Raw genomic sequence first — 14,600 nt, forward strand, 5'->3', positions numbered from 1 at the left:
AACTTTATTTTTCAATATGTCATTTTTCAACCCCTGTAAAGACATTTCAAAATAACCTAGGTTCTAAATTGAAACAAAAATTAAACTTTCCTCTGAGTTGAGATGTCCTTTTTAAAGAGGTCTATTTCCGTGCAACAATCTTAATAAGGCACAGTTAGGTATCCTTTGTTATATGACAGTTCATTAAAGGTTTGCAAATAATTCAACAGTTTCAAAACTCTAAATACACAAAGAAAGTACAAGTTCAAGCCCTCAACCCTGATCTTTGAAAATGTAATACAGACTACAGATTTTCTAAATTAAAGTGATTTTGTTTGGAGATTTGGTGGGGGGCAGGGAGCAGGGTGTCCCCACAACCCTCGCAGAGTTGGGTCATAAGTTTCTTACCCAGGGTCAGGAATCAGGAAAAGAGCTTCTAAAGCCTTTGTTATTTTAATGCTTAATTTAATTTGTTATTTTAATGCTGTATTTTCCTCTTGGGCAACCTTCACTTACTGTTTTAGAGGACAATGGTGGCTTTAATTAGTCTAGGCAAACTTGGAAAACAAAACTCAGGACTCTATTTTCCTAACCACAGTACAGTAAAGCAAAGTCTAGGTGAAAAACTGAAATGGGAACTATCCCAGGCAAGTGTGGTCACCCCACAGTACAGCATCATTCTGAGAGTCATCAGGTTTATTCCATCAAATAACCTCTTGCATTTATCCCTGGTAAAATTTTCTTTTCAGGAAAATGACAGGACAATAAGAAAATCAATAAGAAAAGAAGAGAATTAACCAAACTTTTCTTTAAAATAATGTCTAACCTATTTATGTGAAAGGTATGAATTTTTTTAAAAAAATAAGGAAACAATGGTTTAAATAGATATTGGTAAAAATTTCTGACTATAAGACACTGAAATGCAGAATTGATGTGGATATCTTTATGAATGATTCTCTAAATCTTCCAAAAGAGTGGCACTGCTGGGCCCCTTCTCCCAATGATGTAACTTCAGATTATCTCTGTTTTAAGTGCAGCTCCCTCCCAGCAGTCATTCATAAGCTTTTGTAAGTTTGGGACTCCTACTACCACATGAATTTGGCCTCTGGCAGTTGACCTCTTGGAGAAGGAAATGGCAACCCACTCCAGTATTCTCGCCTGGAGGATTCCATGGACAGAGGAGCCTGGCGGGCTACAGTCCACCAGACTGTCCACAAAGAGTCAGATAACGCTGAGCAACTAACACACAGTTGACCTCCTAGCTAAGAAACAGTCTCACAACTTTCAGTTTTACCTCTTTTCTCGACTGTCAGCTCCCATCACCCCTACCTCATAAAATAGGAGGCTAAGTAACCAGTTCTGTTAGAAACAAATCACAGAACAAAAGCAAGACAACAACAGCTTATTGAATATCCAGTGTATGCCCATGCATTGCTCTAAGTGATTTCTTTATTAATTTATTTAACACTCAAACAATCTTATAGTTTCACTATTATCTCCTTTATAAAGACAAGATAACTGAAACTCAGAGAGATCCAATAACTTACACAAAGAAACACACACAGTAAGCCAGTGGTGGAGGTGAGGTCTGAACCTTTGCTATCTGGCTCCAGAGTCAATGCTCCTAACTGCCAAGCTGCACCAGCATATTTGCAATTCTATGTAGAAACAGGGTAAGAGTTTCTGTAAATTACATCTAATAAATGACACACACACACATGTTCATACACCGTGGTTTAACTATACAGCTGTGCATCTAAATAAAAAGTGCTTTTTTTAAAATATCTGTTTGACTTATTCCATGCAGCACATTTTTAAAAATATTTATTTATTTATTTGGCTGTACCAGGCCTTAGTTGCAGCATGTGGAATCCAGCTACTCAGGAATGGAACCCAAGCCCCCTGCATTGGAATTGTGGCGTCCTAGCCAATGGACAACCAGGGAAGTCCCTCTTTTTTTTTTTTTAATTTTAAATATCTTGTAAAAAATTCATATATCAAAGGCCAACTGCCAGATAGGAAATCAAGAGTGACAACTGGTGATGATTATTGAGCACTGCTCAACTTATTTACATTTTCTCCCTTAACATTGACACTTTTATTTCCAATTTTTAAGTTCTCCTCAGGGAGGGATCCCACTAATTTTATTTCTACCACTCCCTCTTATGTTATTAAAAGGATAAAACAGAACAGATTAAGTTGCCAAGAACATATGCAGGGCAAAGGTTGGGAGGTGAAATCGACACTCGGGTATCTAAGTTATTTCATATGTAAAAGATTTTATGATGAGTGTAACTTGTTAGTTACTACATACAGTTTCAGTAACATCTCAAACTTACTACCTAATTAAAACTCACTTTGATGAATTGACCAAATAAACTAAAAGCAGCCATCAGGAAATGAGGAAAAGGAGAAAAAAAAAAGCACTGCCAGGGTATTTCCTCAAACAAATAGTATGCTAGACCCACATGTAATTCAGGGACGCACAGTCATAAAAGCAAATGATTGAAGAGAATGACAGAGATAACATCTTGCAATTTCTGTTTTGGTGTAAATCCTTTACGGGATAAGCAACGTGTTCGTGTGCATGCGCGTGTGTACCTGTGGGTGTGGGTGTGGGTGTGAGTATGCATACATCTCTGTAAACATCTCCACGTATACAGAGAGAAACTGGGAAGCGAAGCGGAGCTTATAGGCACATTTGAAAACAAAAGCAGGGATGGACCCTACTTTCCACAAAATAATGTGCTTGTGCTGGTGATGATTTTTCCACTTTCAGACGCAAAGCAAAATTTTTTAAATGTGTAATAATTTCACCCTTGCTTTAAGAGTTTGTTGTTGAGATACCCTGGAAAGTTCCAGCTATCTTAATATTATAAAAGTACTACTGAAACATATGGTCTTTTTCAAATTAAAGAGACACAAATGTTCCAGGAAACATTTGGCCTGATTTTAACTCTCAGCTGAAGTTTTCTAAACAGCCATCCCCCAGGTGGTAGCGCACGGTATCCTGGGTGTGAATGTACATTAATGTGTCTGATCTACACATGCCAAACAATGGGCTGATCTCTTTGGTTTACCTAAAAACACCTTCATGGCAATGTAAAAAGTATCAACGTAAAATTGTTATGCTGAAGAAAAGTTAATTTTCTTCTGAATGTGTTTCACGTTTTTAACTGGGCTTTCCTGGTGGCAGAGACAGTAAAGAATCTGCCTGCAGGGCGGGAGACCTGGGTTTGATCCCTGGGTTGGGAAGATCCCCTGGAGAAGTGAACAGCTACCCACTCCAGTATTCTGACCTGGAGAATTTCATGGACAGAGGAGCCTGGCAGGCTACAGTCCGTGTGGTCGCAAAGAGTCGGACACGACGGAGGGACTTTTGCTTCACTTCACTATGTTTTTAATACAAACTTTGATTGAAAGATGCTTTTATCTTATTATTTGGAGAATAGACATCAAAAAAGGAGTAAATTTTGTACTAAATAAAATTTTACCAACCATTTCCCCACAAATATTTCAACTTTCATAATTATACTCCGACTTTCCATATCACCTGCATAAGCTCATTTCACTCATATACTACAAATTACAATTTTACATATCTAAAACTGCATTTTGATAACTTCTTTATATAAGGGCATATACATTAATGACACATTTACAGATGCATTTTTCTTCAAATCTGGCATGAAAATTGGGGTTTTGATGCCAGAAATATCATCTTTAACTGTCTTGAAAAAATGAATGTAAATTGATTCCAATAGCTTTTAATTTTTTAAATATGTCCTCAGCTTGAAAAGTTTTATAAACAGTTGGGAATATTTTATTCCTGCATTCATTAATCAGCTACAATGACAGTCTCAATTCTGCCAGGTGCCTAAACCTGTCATTGCAAAGATTACACGCATTCAGTTCCCTGGTCCACCCCTAGGATCTGCCTTTAACCCTCCTCTCTGTCCTTGAGTGAGGCTTCCCTGGGGGCTCCATGGTAAAGAATTCGCCTGCAATGCAGAAGTGGAGATGTGGGTTCAACCCCTGGGTCAGGAAGATCCCCTAGGGGAGGAAATGGCAACCTACTATTCTCGCCTGGGAAATCCCAAGGACAGAGGAGCCTGGCAGGTTACAGTCCATGTGTCACAAGAGAGTCATACATGACTCAGCAACCCAATAACAACAACTGGCCCTGAAGGAGCCTCAGGGCAGGCTAGGCTTCTGCAGCTAGTCTTCCGTTCCAGTCCCTCTGATGGCTGTGATATCCTTAAATGAGCTCTTCTGTCTTATTTCTAGAACATCCATTCTTCCCTTTAATTATCAACATGCACGAAGTGTCCGCTATTTCCCAGAGCCTGTACAAGGCATTGTAAAGAAATATAATAAACCTCTCTGACCTCAAGAAGCTGAGAATCTAGTAAAGGAGGTTAGACATGTGAGCAGAAGTCCCTGCTCTGACGAGTGTTCAAGGCTAACCTCTGATGCTCAGTCCAAGTTAACACTCTCTCTCTCCAGGACTTAACCCCACCTGCTGCTTTGTATTGTTTCAAAAGGGAAAGAACACTGTTACTACCTACCACCTGCTTAACCAGACTGTGCCCACATATTCCCATCAGCTGGTGGCCATGATACCAGTCACTAATATTACCAATTGAGAGCAGTTCACCCACCTTCCTGATGGCAAAACCACTCCACATTTGGGTCAGTTCTGATCTTTGATGACTTTCCCCCATCCTCTCTACGGGCCTGCTACTGACAATGAAAACATATTGATTCTTGAAGAATGGCAGATCATATAATTACCAGGATCCAACCCATCTCGGATTTTCATAACCATGCATCTCATTCTGTGAACATACCATATTTTAAAAGAAATATGTACATCTCAATTAATTATTAATGAAAGTCATTTATTAAAGGAGTTATTTAATTTACATAACTTTTTGCCATTGTACCCAATATAATAGGTACTATTATTAGCTTCACATTTAGATAAAGAGCTGTAGGCGGGTTATGTAATTTGCCCAATACCAAATAATTTGCAAACAATGGAGCTAGAATTCCAGTTTTTGAAAGCCTTCCTTCTAGTTGCGACCGAGCCACTAAACCACGCTACTTTTCCCAACAGCATTCAGGACATGATGATTCAATCATCATCAAAGGTATGGTTAGGCACAAGAGGCATCAGAGTTTGAAGAAAACATGAGTTTTTGCTCTGCGTTTGTTATCCTGTTGTTATTGATGTTGCTTTGTGGAAAGTGTGTATGTGTGTACATGTTCTTGTTTAGTTTTTCGGTCTTACAAACTTGGGTCTGAATTCCGACTCAATCACTTTTTAGTTGTGTGACCTTGAGAAAATTACATGATAGCATCAACAATTCAATAGCTATTTTCTATATGCTAGCCACTGTGCTGAGTGCTTGGCATACACTCTCATCAAATTGAACTAAATTTTCATAAAAAGACAAGGAGATAATATTACTCCTATTTCAGAGCAAGTGGGACTATGACTAAAAGAGGATAGTAAGTCACCTCTTCAAGCTCAAATAGCCAGTGATGACCGGCAGCCTAGACTGAGTTGGGAGGGGACTTAAAAAGGAGCACCTTCATGGCACTAGGTCATAAACATGGGCAGGACTGAATTTGGGAACTAGCACTCACTGCCGGAATTTACAATTAATAGGATCTCTGAGTACGGACACTGGAGCCATATGACCTGAGTTGGAATCCCTGGGTCCAGTTATGGTATCCTGAGCAGATTACTCAACTTCTCTTAGTCTGTTTCCTCATTTGTAAAGGTAAAGTAGTACTACACACTTCCGGGTGTTTCTGCGAAGAATAAATGAGATAATTATTGTAATGACCAGAAGTAGTAGGTAGTCAGTAAATTACAATTAAAGACATATCTTAACCTTGAATAATTTAATAAGCTTTCATTTCCACACGACAAAAAGGGATACTGAACTTTTTAGGGGAGTGTAAAAACACCCCTAAAGTATAAAAAATGTCAGTGTCTGAGACCGTCCCTAGATCTGGCCTTTCTTTCATTTGCTTGAACCAAGTTCAGCTCTGTTTTCTTCTTTCTTCTCTACAGAGAAATGTCTAACAAGGCTGGGAACTTTGATTTATTTGTTATAACAGGAAATAGATCATAAATGACTTACGTACATTTGACATTTCTCAGTGTCAATTATAAATGTTCTGCTCATAGCCCACGATTCTGCACAACTCTCATACTCTCCAAGAAGGCACAAGGAAGAGATGGAAAGTAGAAACCAGTGGAAATTGAGAGGCGTGAGTCTTATGAGCTGAGCGACAGTGTAAATACTCAGGGATCATTATGATTGGCATTAAGCAGACCTTAGTTTTTGAACTAGCCTAAGACTTTTAACACTTTCAGTGAATAAGTACTTCATACTTTTTTTCAAAGTAAGCGTTGTAAGTTTCTGTTCCAAAATACTCTAGCACTTAAGTAATTTTTAAATTGAAATTTCTTAAAGGAGAAATTAGAGTTTATAGTCTTAGTTTTGCACACATTTTCCCCCTAGGTCTGTCTTGGATAGTGAGCATCTTGGACATCAAGCAAAAGGATTGGATTACAATTATACTTCCCCAAGAATCATAGTAAAAGAGCCTAAGCAAGGTCCTACTAAGTGATAATATTGTGTGTGTGTGTGCGCGTGCGCATGCACACATGTCCAACTCTTTGCAACCCCATGGACTGCCAGACTCCTCTGTCCATGGGATTCTTCAGGCAAGAATACTGGAGTGGGTTGGGTTGCCATGCCCTCTATCAGGGGGGGTCTTCCTGACTCAGGGATCAAACCCATGTCTCCTGCATCAGCAGGCGGATTCTTTACCACTGAGGCACCTGGTAAACCCCAAGTGCTGACAGCAGTGTGGTAAAATCAGGGAGAATTTGAATTTTGAAGTAATAATTTCAAGTCAGGCAACCAGAATGCATTTAATTAATAAATATATCAAATAATTTCACATAAATACAATTACTGTATTACAGAGACTGTGCATTCTCCCCACCATATGGTACCATAAATAGATACCTTGAAAGTTGCAAACTGAATAATTTTTTTAATTTTGGAAATGAGGGAAGTCAATTAAAATTTCTGCTTAGAAATAGAAAATATACTGCCTGCAGTTGCATACAGGTCTAATCTTTTCAACTTTGAGAATTTAAATTTTTGGAAGATTGTCAAATTTATGGATCATAAACTGAAATAAATGGGATGGCAGAAGTTCTACACTCTCATTAAACAAAAATATTTCAATGATCCTTCCAGTGTGCTTTCCAAACTCTTAATACAATGAAAGCCACACTAAACAAAGCAGAAATAAAACAGAAATTCTAAAGGCCCCAGTCATGCTACACTGGAGAAGTGAAATCAGGTTTATGAGCCATGCTCAGAAACTCTAAATACTGAAGAAAATCTCTTCTAGTCCTAGAATCCATTCATTGCTCTGCCGACATTGCTCTGGCCCTTCAAATGTACTGTAACTTTAAGAAACAGATCACATACAAAGAAGTGCATTTGGTTAGAATTCAGTGACTTGGATTCTGGTCTTGTCTCTGAGCTAAGAAATTATGAATTATTGGTCCTTGTTTCCTTATCTCCAAAATAGTCATTCTATAATTTATTCAATTTATTTATTACTATTATTTATTCTATGCAGCTAACCACTAAGATCTTAATGACACCACTGATATGTGATATCTTGTACCTTTCTGTATGCCTTAAAAAAGCAACTGCTACATTCTAAATATTACTATATTGTGTCCTGCTTACATGCAGTTACTTTCTTCATAAAACATTAAATACAATGAACATCACTAATTGATTATGTTCCACTAAAAACGCTTTTAAAGTAATTTTAAAATTGTAAGAACATTTTACAAATGTCCATAAGTACAATCTATCACTCTGTCTTCACTTAATTAAATCATTTTAAAAATTTATACATATATATAATTTTATATGTATATTGTTTCATTTCTTGTTCCAGTAGAATATAAGAATTCTAGATAATAAAACAGAAATAAAGCATTCTACAAGCAAACTTGAGAATAATGCAAACTCCTAACTTCTACGGTGCCATACATTTTTTAAAACTGCAAACTCATTATAAATGTTAAGAATCAAAGGATTAAAATCTCCCTTTTCTATTTTTACATGTGAAATTAATTACTCAATTAGATGCACTAGAAAGACAGCAGAACATTCCATTTCCTTATGCTTCAAAGTCTAGAGGGACTAAAACTTGAATATTTTCAATTGTAAATAAAATACTTCGTTGAACATCTTTTAGTTTTAAAAACACACATGCTAAAATAGCACCATCAAAGATAAGTCCTCTATTTCATTTTGTGCAGCTATTGGTCAAAACTTCTTTTTCATTTTTAAAGTCTGTAACATTTTTGGTTATTGAGAGAAAAGTGTTTCAGTGTGACAGTAAGCTAATAATAGCCTTGATTCCAACTACAGGGAATCAATTAAAAGATTAAGTCCTTATTGAGAAGAAAACAAAGGGAGCAGAAAAGAAGGCATGAACTGACAGTAAGGCCGCCAACGACCTCATATTAGAAGTGTCTTAATAACACTTTCCAGAATAATGTCCATGAATGGAGGCAAAATAAAGAATAAAGCCTATAAATAAGTAACAGCTGCCAAAAAAGCGATAATGCTGAAGAGATGATCTGTGCCATTCACTCCAACACGCTGCTGTGGCCTGTCTCATCCCTCACACACCCCCACAAGGATTCTTAATCCAGAATTTTACATGTAAATGGAACAAAAATCTTCCCCCAAGAAATACAGGCAGGAAAATAATATCTTAAAAAAGAAAAAAACCACGAAATTAAATTCTCAAAGAAAAGAGACTGCTACATTTAGAACAACAAGCAGTAAATTTTGACAAAGGACAATAATGTATCCTGGCACCACCATGAACTGAGCTGCCCTTCTCATTCCTTCTGAATTAATTACGGACTTCGGAATTTGAGTTTGAAGAATGTGAAGAAATAACCACTTCATGTTTCTGGTTTTCAACATGAAGGGAGAGGTAAATAAAATACAGGCATTTGAAAAATAGATATTTTCTATTTTATTTTTAACTGTTTCCACTCTCAACAAGATTCTCTGACAAGATACACAAAGCCAAAACGGTCCTTCACAAATTCCACTTCAAAGGATGGAAAAAGTATTTTTTAAAAATCTATTCAGCGTCAAGTTTAGTCTAAATAAAATCAAACAGAAATGTGACTATCACACCAAATTCCTAAGAGAAGTGTTTTACTTTGGTTCTATCATCAGATTCAGAGCTGCCCAAGGACAGCCTACCTATGGAGTCTACGTTAAGTTAACAGCTGCAGGTTGTTCAGCATCCAGAGCAGCTTCCTGGAGAAATCAGAATCTTACCTTTACGTATCTTCTGCAGAGGTTTCTTGGTGCTTTGAAAACTCCTGAGGTCTATGTCAAGCGGCCATTCTCTTGCTCCCAGGGCCTTAGGGGCTTGGAGAGATCCCAACACCTGCTGCTACCACTGAGAGCCGAGGCTAGGAAAGCTTGAGGGTGCTGACGGCAGCATCACTGAGCCACAGCCAAAGCCTGGGAAGCCTTAACGACGAAAGCAGGTGTGGAGGGCCACGTGGTACCCGGCGCAGGGCGCTCAGTTGTAGCAGCAGGGAAGGGATATCCCCGCCCTCAGGGGGTTCGGAGGCAGCCATCGGGGGGCCCAAGGGTCTGTCAAGGGACAGGGCCAAGGAGGTGGAGACACGACCCCCAGCACGACCCTCAGGGAGCAAGGGGACGGGGACAAGTAGCGCAGACTCAAGCAGCGCCTGAAAAGAACCACCCAAATTCACCAACAGAACGCGAAGAAGCAAGGGCGAGGTGCAACGAAACACACGCGGACAGGCCTTCCCAGCATCCCACACACAGCCAAAACACAGCTGAGGGGCAGACGGCGCTCTAGTTCTAGAAAGAAAAGCAAGGAAGACACATTATAGTATGCCTACTGGAGTTGAGGTTAAAAATCTAGTAAGTGGCATAAAATTCCTAAATCACATTATTATAACGTGTATACTAAGATAAGGGAATTTACAAATACAAAAAAGTCACAGGGCGCTGATCCGCAAGACTACAGAGATTAAAAGGCAAAGTTATCCACTACGAGAGGAGAAAATGAGAAGACGGCAGGAAGGTTAAACCCAGTTGATTTTTTAAATTGAGAAACCATTAAAACTCCTTCTTAAATACAACATGTTTCATCAAACACAAAACTTCCTATTATGATCAGATGAGGGAGACTGAAGGAATTCAATGAGATAAGAAGAATAAAAAGAAAAAGAAGTGAACAAAGAGTGTTCAGAGATGAGGCAGAGATTCAAAAAAGAGAAAAAAGAGGAGGCAGAAAGAAAAATGAGCTTAACTCAGCAGTTTTTAATGCTTTGTCGGATAACTACTCACTGAGATTCTCCTAAATCTGGGCTTCACAATATTCTATTTTCCATGGAGACACCTATGGCTTGTTAACCACTATTCACAGCTCTTCAACTGCTCACAAACCTTCAGGAACTTATCTTGAGGAGCCCAGTGAATGTTAAATATTAAACAGCTACAAGAGACAGACCCTAAGACAATTTTGCTTTAATGAGCTGGATAAAATCAAGCTAGAGACTAAATATAAACTCTGATAGAACTTTAATAATCCCTAATATGAATCAAAATTAAAACAATCAGACTCATTTAGGAACTGTCAGTTTCTCAAGACGAGAAGCAAATTAACCATGCATAATATTTTATATTGTTTTAGAATTAAATGAAAAGAAATACTACTGCCTAATGTAAGTTCTATGTGTTTAATTTTGACTTTGGGTATTTGCTTATATATATATATGTGTGTGTGTTGTGTGTGTATATAACTTTAAGTCCAAGTTATCTAGAAGAGTAATAATAATCTATTTACTTGGTGTCAAATAACTCAATTATTGTGTGTTGGGAAAGGCTGACTTCCATCCCCAGCCTCATATACATGTGGTTATGTCATATATATTATGTTAATAACATGCAATAAAAGCAGCACTTGCTTGGGCAAAACTTACGTCCAGTAAGTCACTAAGGTCAGATATCTTTATAAAATGAAATAATCCTTATACTACAAAATAGTAAGTACTGCCCAGGCAGCTAGTATTTTAAATTTGGGAGAACTGAGATTGTGTAAGAGGATGAGGAATATGAATTTCCCTTTAAAAATACTTTTATTGTATAAACAGTGCCTAAGTGGAGACAGATGTTTGTTTGAACTAAAGCTTAATTTTTTTAAGACACAATCATGTCAGTATGATAGGTTTGCATAAGAAAAGATGAAGTGAGTCCCTACGGTGGAAACCAAATGGAAGCTGACTTTTTTTTCAATGTAGTAAGTCTGACTTTAAATAAAATATTTAAAAATCAATTACAGTTTGTTTTCTGACCTCTTTTCTCAATCCACCTCATGAAAATCAATTTCAATAATCTAAACAACAAAAACTAAAACATACAAATAAAAAATGTGGAAGAGAGGACAAGAAACTGAATTAATGTCGCCAATTAAAATAGTACAGTCCATTCAATTATAAGCTCTTCAGACAAGAATAGTATGTCAGGATTGTCAATGAAAATAGGAAAGTTGGTAGTGGCTTTTTAAAAATAAACATGGTAAGTAGTATGATTAGATAATCTAAACCAATGTTTGTTTCTCCACTGGTAAGCATCACAAAGGAAGACATTTTTGACAAAGGTGCTTACAGGTGTATCCCTGCACCTGGATACCCTGGGAACACAATAGGTGTCGTGTGTTAGTCCTCAGTCATTGACGACTCTTCGTGATCCCATGGTCTGCAGCCCACCAGGCTCCTCCATCCATGGACTTCTCCAGGCAAGAACGCTGGAGTGGGCAGCTAGTTCCTTCAATAGGTGCTCCATATATATTTATTGGCTGAATAGTCCTGCCACTTGTGAAAAGGCACTTCTCAAAGAAGCATAGATGATGGGGGAGTGGCAGTTATGGTCAAATAGAGTTCTTAAAAATTGAAATGACATTAAAGTCATGGCTTGTCAGGGCCTTTACTATGCTCTGAGAAAATTCCTAAATTTGACTGTCAAAGTTTTTTAAAATACCTATTAATCATAGATTAATTATTCTGGAAAAACTTGGTCTACACTGCTATGAAAAACCTGGTATTTCTGTATCTTCCAATCTTTTCATGAAAGATACAGGTAAACTATTAATTAATTGGCACATATTCACCTCTGATATAAATTACAAGATGGAAGAGATACATATGTACTTCAAATCTCATAGCAGGATTATCAAAAATGGGCCTCTGCTTTGGGGAAAGGAAATTTTAGGGTGAGAAAATCTTAGAGTGAGAAAAACCGAGATGAGAAGTGAAGTTTCTTAGTTGTGTGAGACTCTCTGCAATCCCATGGGCTGTATAGCCTAGCAGGTGCCTCCATCCATGGAATTTTCCAGATAAGAGGTCTGGAACGGGTTAGCTCATTCAATTATTCATTTTACCCATCAAGAAGCTCGCTCAAGGAAACTATCTTATATTGGCAATTAAATACATTAGCAATGAAATTTCTTTATTGCTAATGTCAAAGATTCATCCCGAGCAACTATCTGACTAATGTGAACAGCATCTTACTAATTTCCTTACATAATTATCTTGAATTGAAAAGAATATTCCTAGCAAGAATTATGTGTAATATATAGTCTCTTAATTTAAAATTCTATATTCTTATTGTGTTGAAAAAAGGAGTGGCTCATTTAGATTTGAAAGGAAAAATAATTTCTTTTGTATACTGAAAACTAATTAAAAAAAAAAATCACAGTGGGTCAAGTGAAAAACAAGAATGAAGATTAAATAGGGCCTAAGAAATAACATCTACTCCATATACTGAGACAGATAACAAACTTCAGGATTAGAAATTTCAAGTGGTCAAGCTGGGAATAAATATGAATTTTATTAATGGAACATATATGGTATCATGGATCAGGTCACCAGTGTTAACACTATGATTTCTTTCTAAAACAAAGGTCTGAGATTCAGACTATAGATGCCATTTTCCCAGGGACGCCACCTCAGTCCTCAAGAGCGGGTCTGCCCACAAGCTATCTTAGTAAACTGGCTCCCCACTTGCCTTATTCACTCACCAGCGTCCATTAGCCAATTCCATGCTTTATCTTCAATAGACAAGATACTGCTTCTTCTTGCCATGGTGCCATGAAAAGGATCCCGGAGGTTCCCTTAAGCAGCACTTCCTGAGTGACCGGGGCAGCACCAGAGTGAAGGATACGCCAGGTCAGCCACTTGTCCTTCCCAGCAGTATTAGCAGCGGAGGCAGCAGCAGAAGCTGGAGCAGACCGTTTAGACCCGACTCCTTGCAGGATGCTAGCCAAAGCACTCTTGTTTACGCCACACCTAGACAGTCTGCCCGAATGTTCGCACCTTCCCCACAGAGTGTCAAAACAGGTGTTCTCCTCTGATCATGCTTAAAATCTGCTCCCCAAACAAGGTGATAAATATACTTTTACTATGAAATTCCACGTTTCTAATTCTATGGAAAACACAGTCTTAAAGGTTTACGTTATCATAAAGAAGACTTGATGAATCTTTGTTCAGTTTTCATTTACCTTTCCCACTCCTAAGAAGCAGGTACTTTGCCCTAACATTTCCTGTTAATGAAAAAAAGGATGTTACCATATGAAATAAATGTCATCATGCAGCTTTGGTCGCTTCTTTCATTATACTCTATTTGCCTTTCTGGCACAGAGTTATATTTTACAAACGCTAATGTTTTCATAATCTTTACAACACTCCCGACAGATGGGGAAATATCAGGTCTCATGAACTTTATTTTACAGAAGAAGCAATGCCTTCTCTGCTTCTCTCTTTCATTCCCATTTTTATGTTATTGATGAGTTGCTTTCCTCCCAGTGGCGCTTAACTTAATGAGTGGCTAGAATATGTCTGGACATAGAAGGTAAATCACTAACAAAGCATTTACTTTATTTAACTAATTTATCCAGCACTCAAATCTCACAGATAAAAAAAAAAATTAAGGTTTTTTAAAAAAATCTAAATAGTCTAACAAAGAGTAACTGAAAAACACATTATTATTATTCTCCTAATAAGTAAATGTTATTTACTTATTAGAAAATAACTATAAACACCCAACACATGTATTCTCTGCACAGTAAATAATAATAATTCTCATTAGCAAAACTGAAACCCTACATACACGGATTCTGAGTATCACATGTTGCTCATATATCAATACTTCACATGTTCACTTAAACATCAAAGTAAAAATCAGAACAGTAATTAACATATACCACATGCCCAAGAAGTGCCAAGCATTCATTACTTTACATGTGTTACCCCATTTAATCTTCACAGTAACAAAATCAGGTATTACTATTGCCCCATTTTCAAATGAGAAAACTGAGGCTCAGTCAAGTTATATCACGTGTTTAAGGTCACAGGGTTCAAAAATGATCACTGAACCCAGGTTATAGACAGTTCTAGGCCGGGAGCTCTTAAACATGTTGTGAAAACTGCAGCATCAGTT

At 37.5% G+C, this 14,600-nt stretch overlaps 1 protein-coding gene across 18 annotated transcripts in view; it reads right to left on the minus strand.

Annotated features, from left to right (window-relative positions):
- Positions 1 to 14,600, minus strand: part of MBNL1 (muscleblind like splicing regulator 1) — a 210,024-nt gene that overhangs the window by 104,838 nt on the left and 90,586 nt on the right. For 2 of the 18 annotated variants that reach the window (XM_070466569.1, XM_070466571.1), the window contains one exon: positions 13,183 to 13,290. The exons of 15 other annotated variants lie outside the window; for them this stretch is intronic. The gene's annotated coding sequence lies outside the window, so the exon portion shown is untranslated. Of the gene's footprint in view, positions 1 to 9,401; positions 9,960 to 13,182; positions 13,291 to 14,600 lie in introns of all 18 variants that reach the window. One more of the 18 variants, XM_070466570.1, reaches the window with a different exon arrangement.

This window comes from Odocoileus virginianus, chromosome 4 (genome assembly GCF_023699985.2).
Source record: "Odocoileus virginianus isolate 20LAN1187 ecotype Illinois chromosome 4, Ovbor_1.2, whole genome shotgun sequence".
Taxonomy (NCBI): domain Eukaryota; kingdom Metazoa; phylum Chordata; class Mammalia; order Artiodactyla; family Cervidae; genus Odocoileus; species Odocoileus virginianus.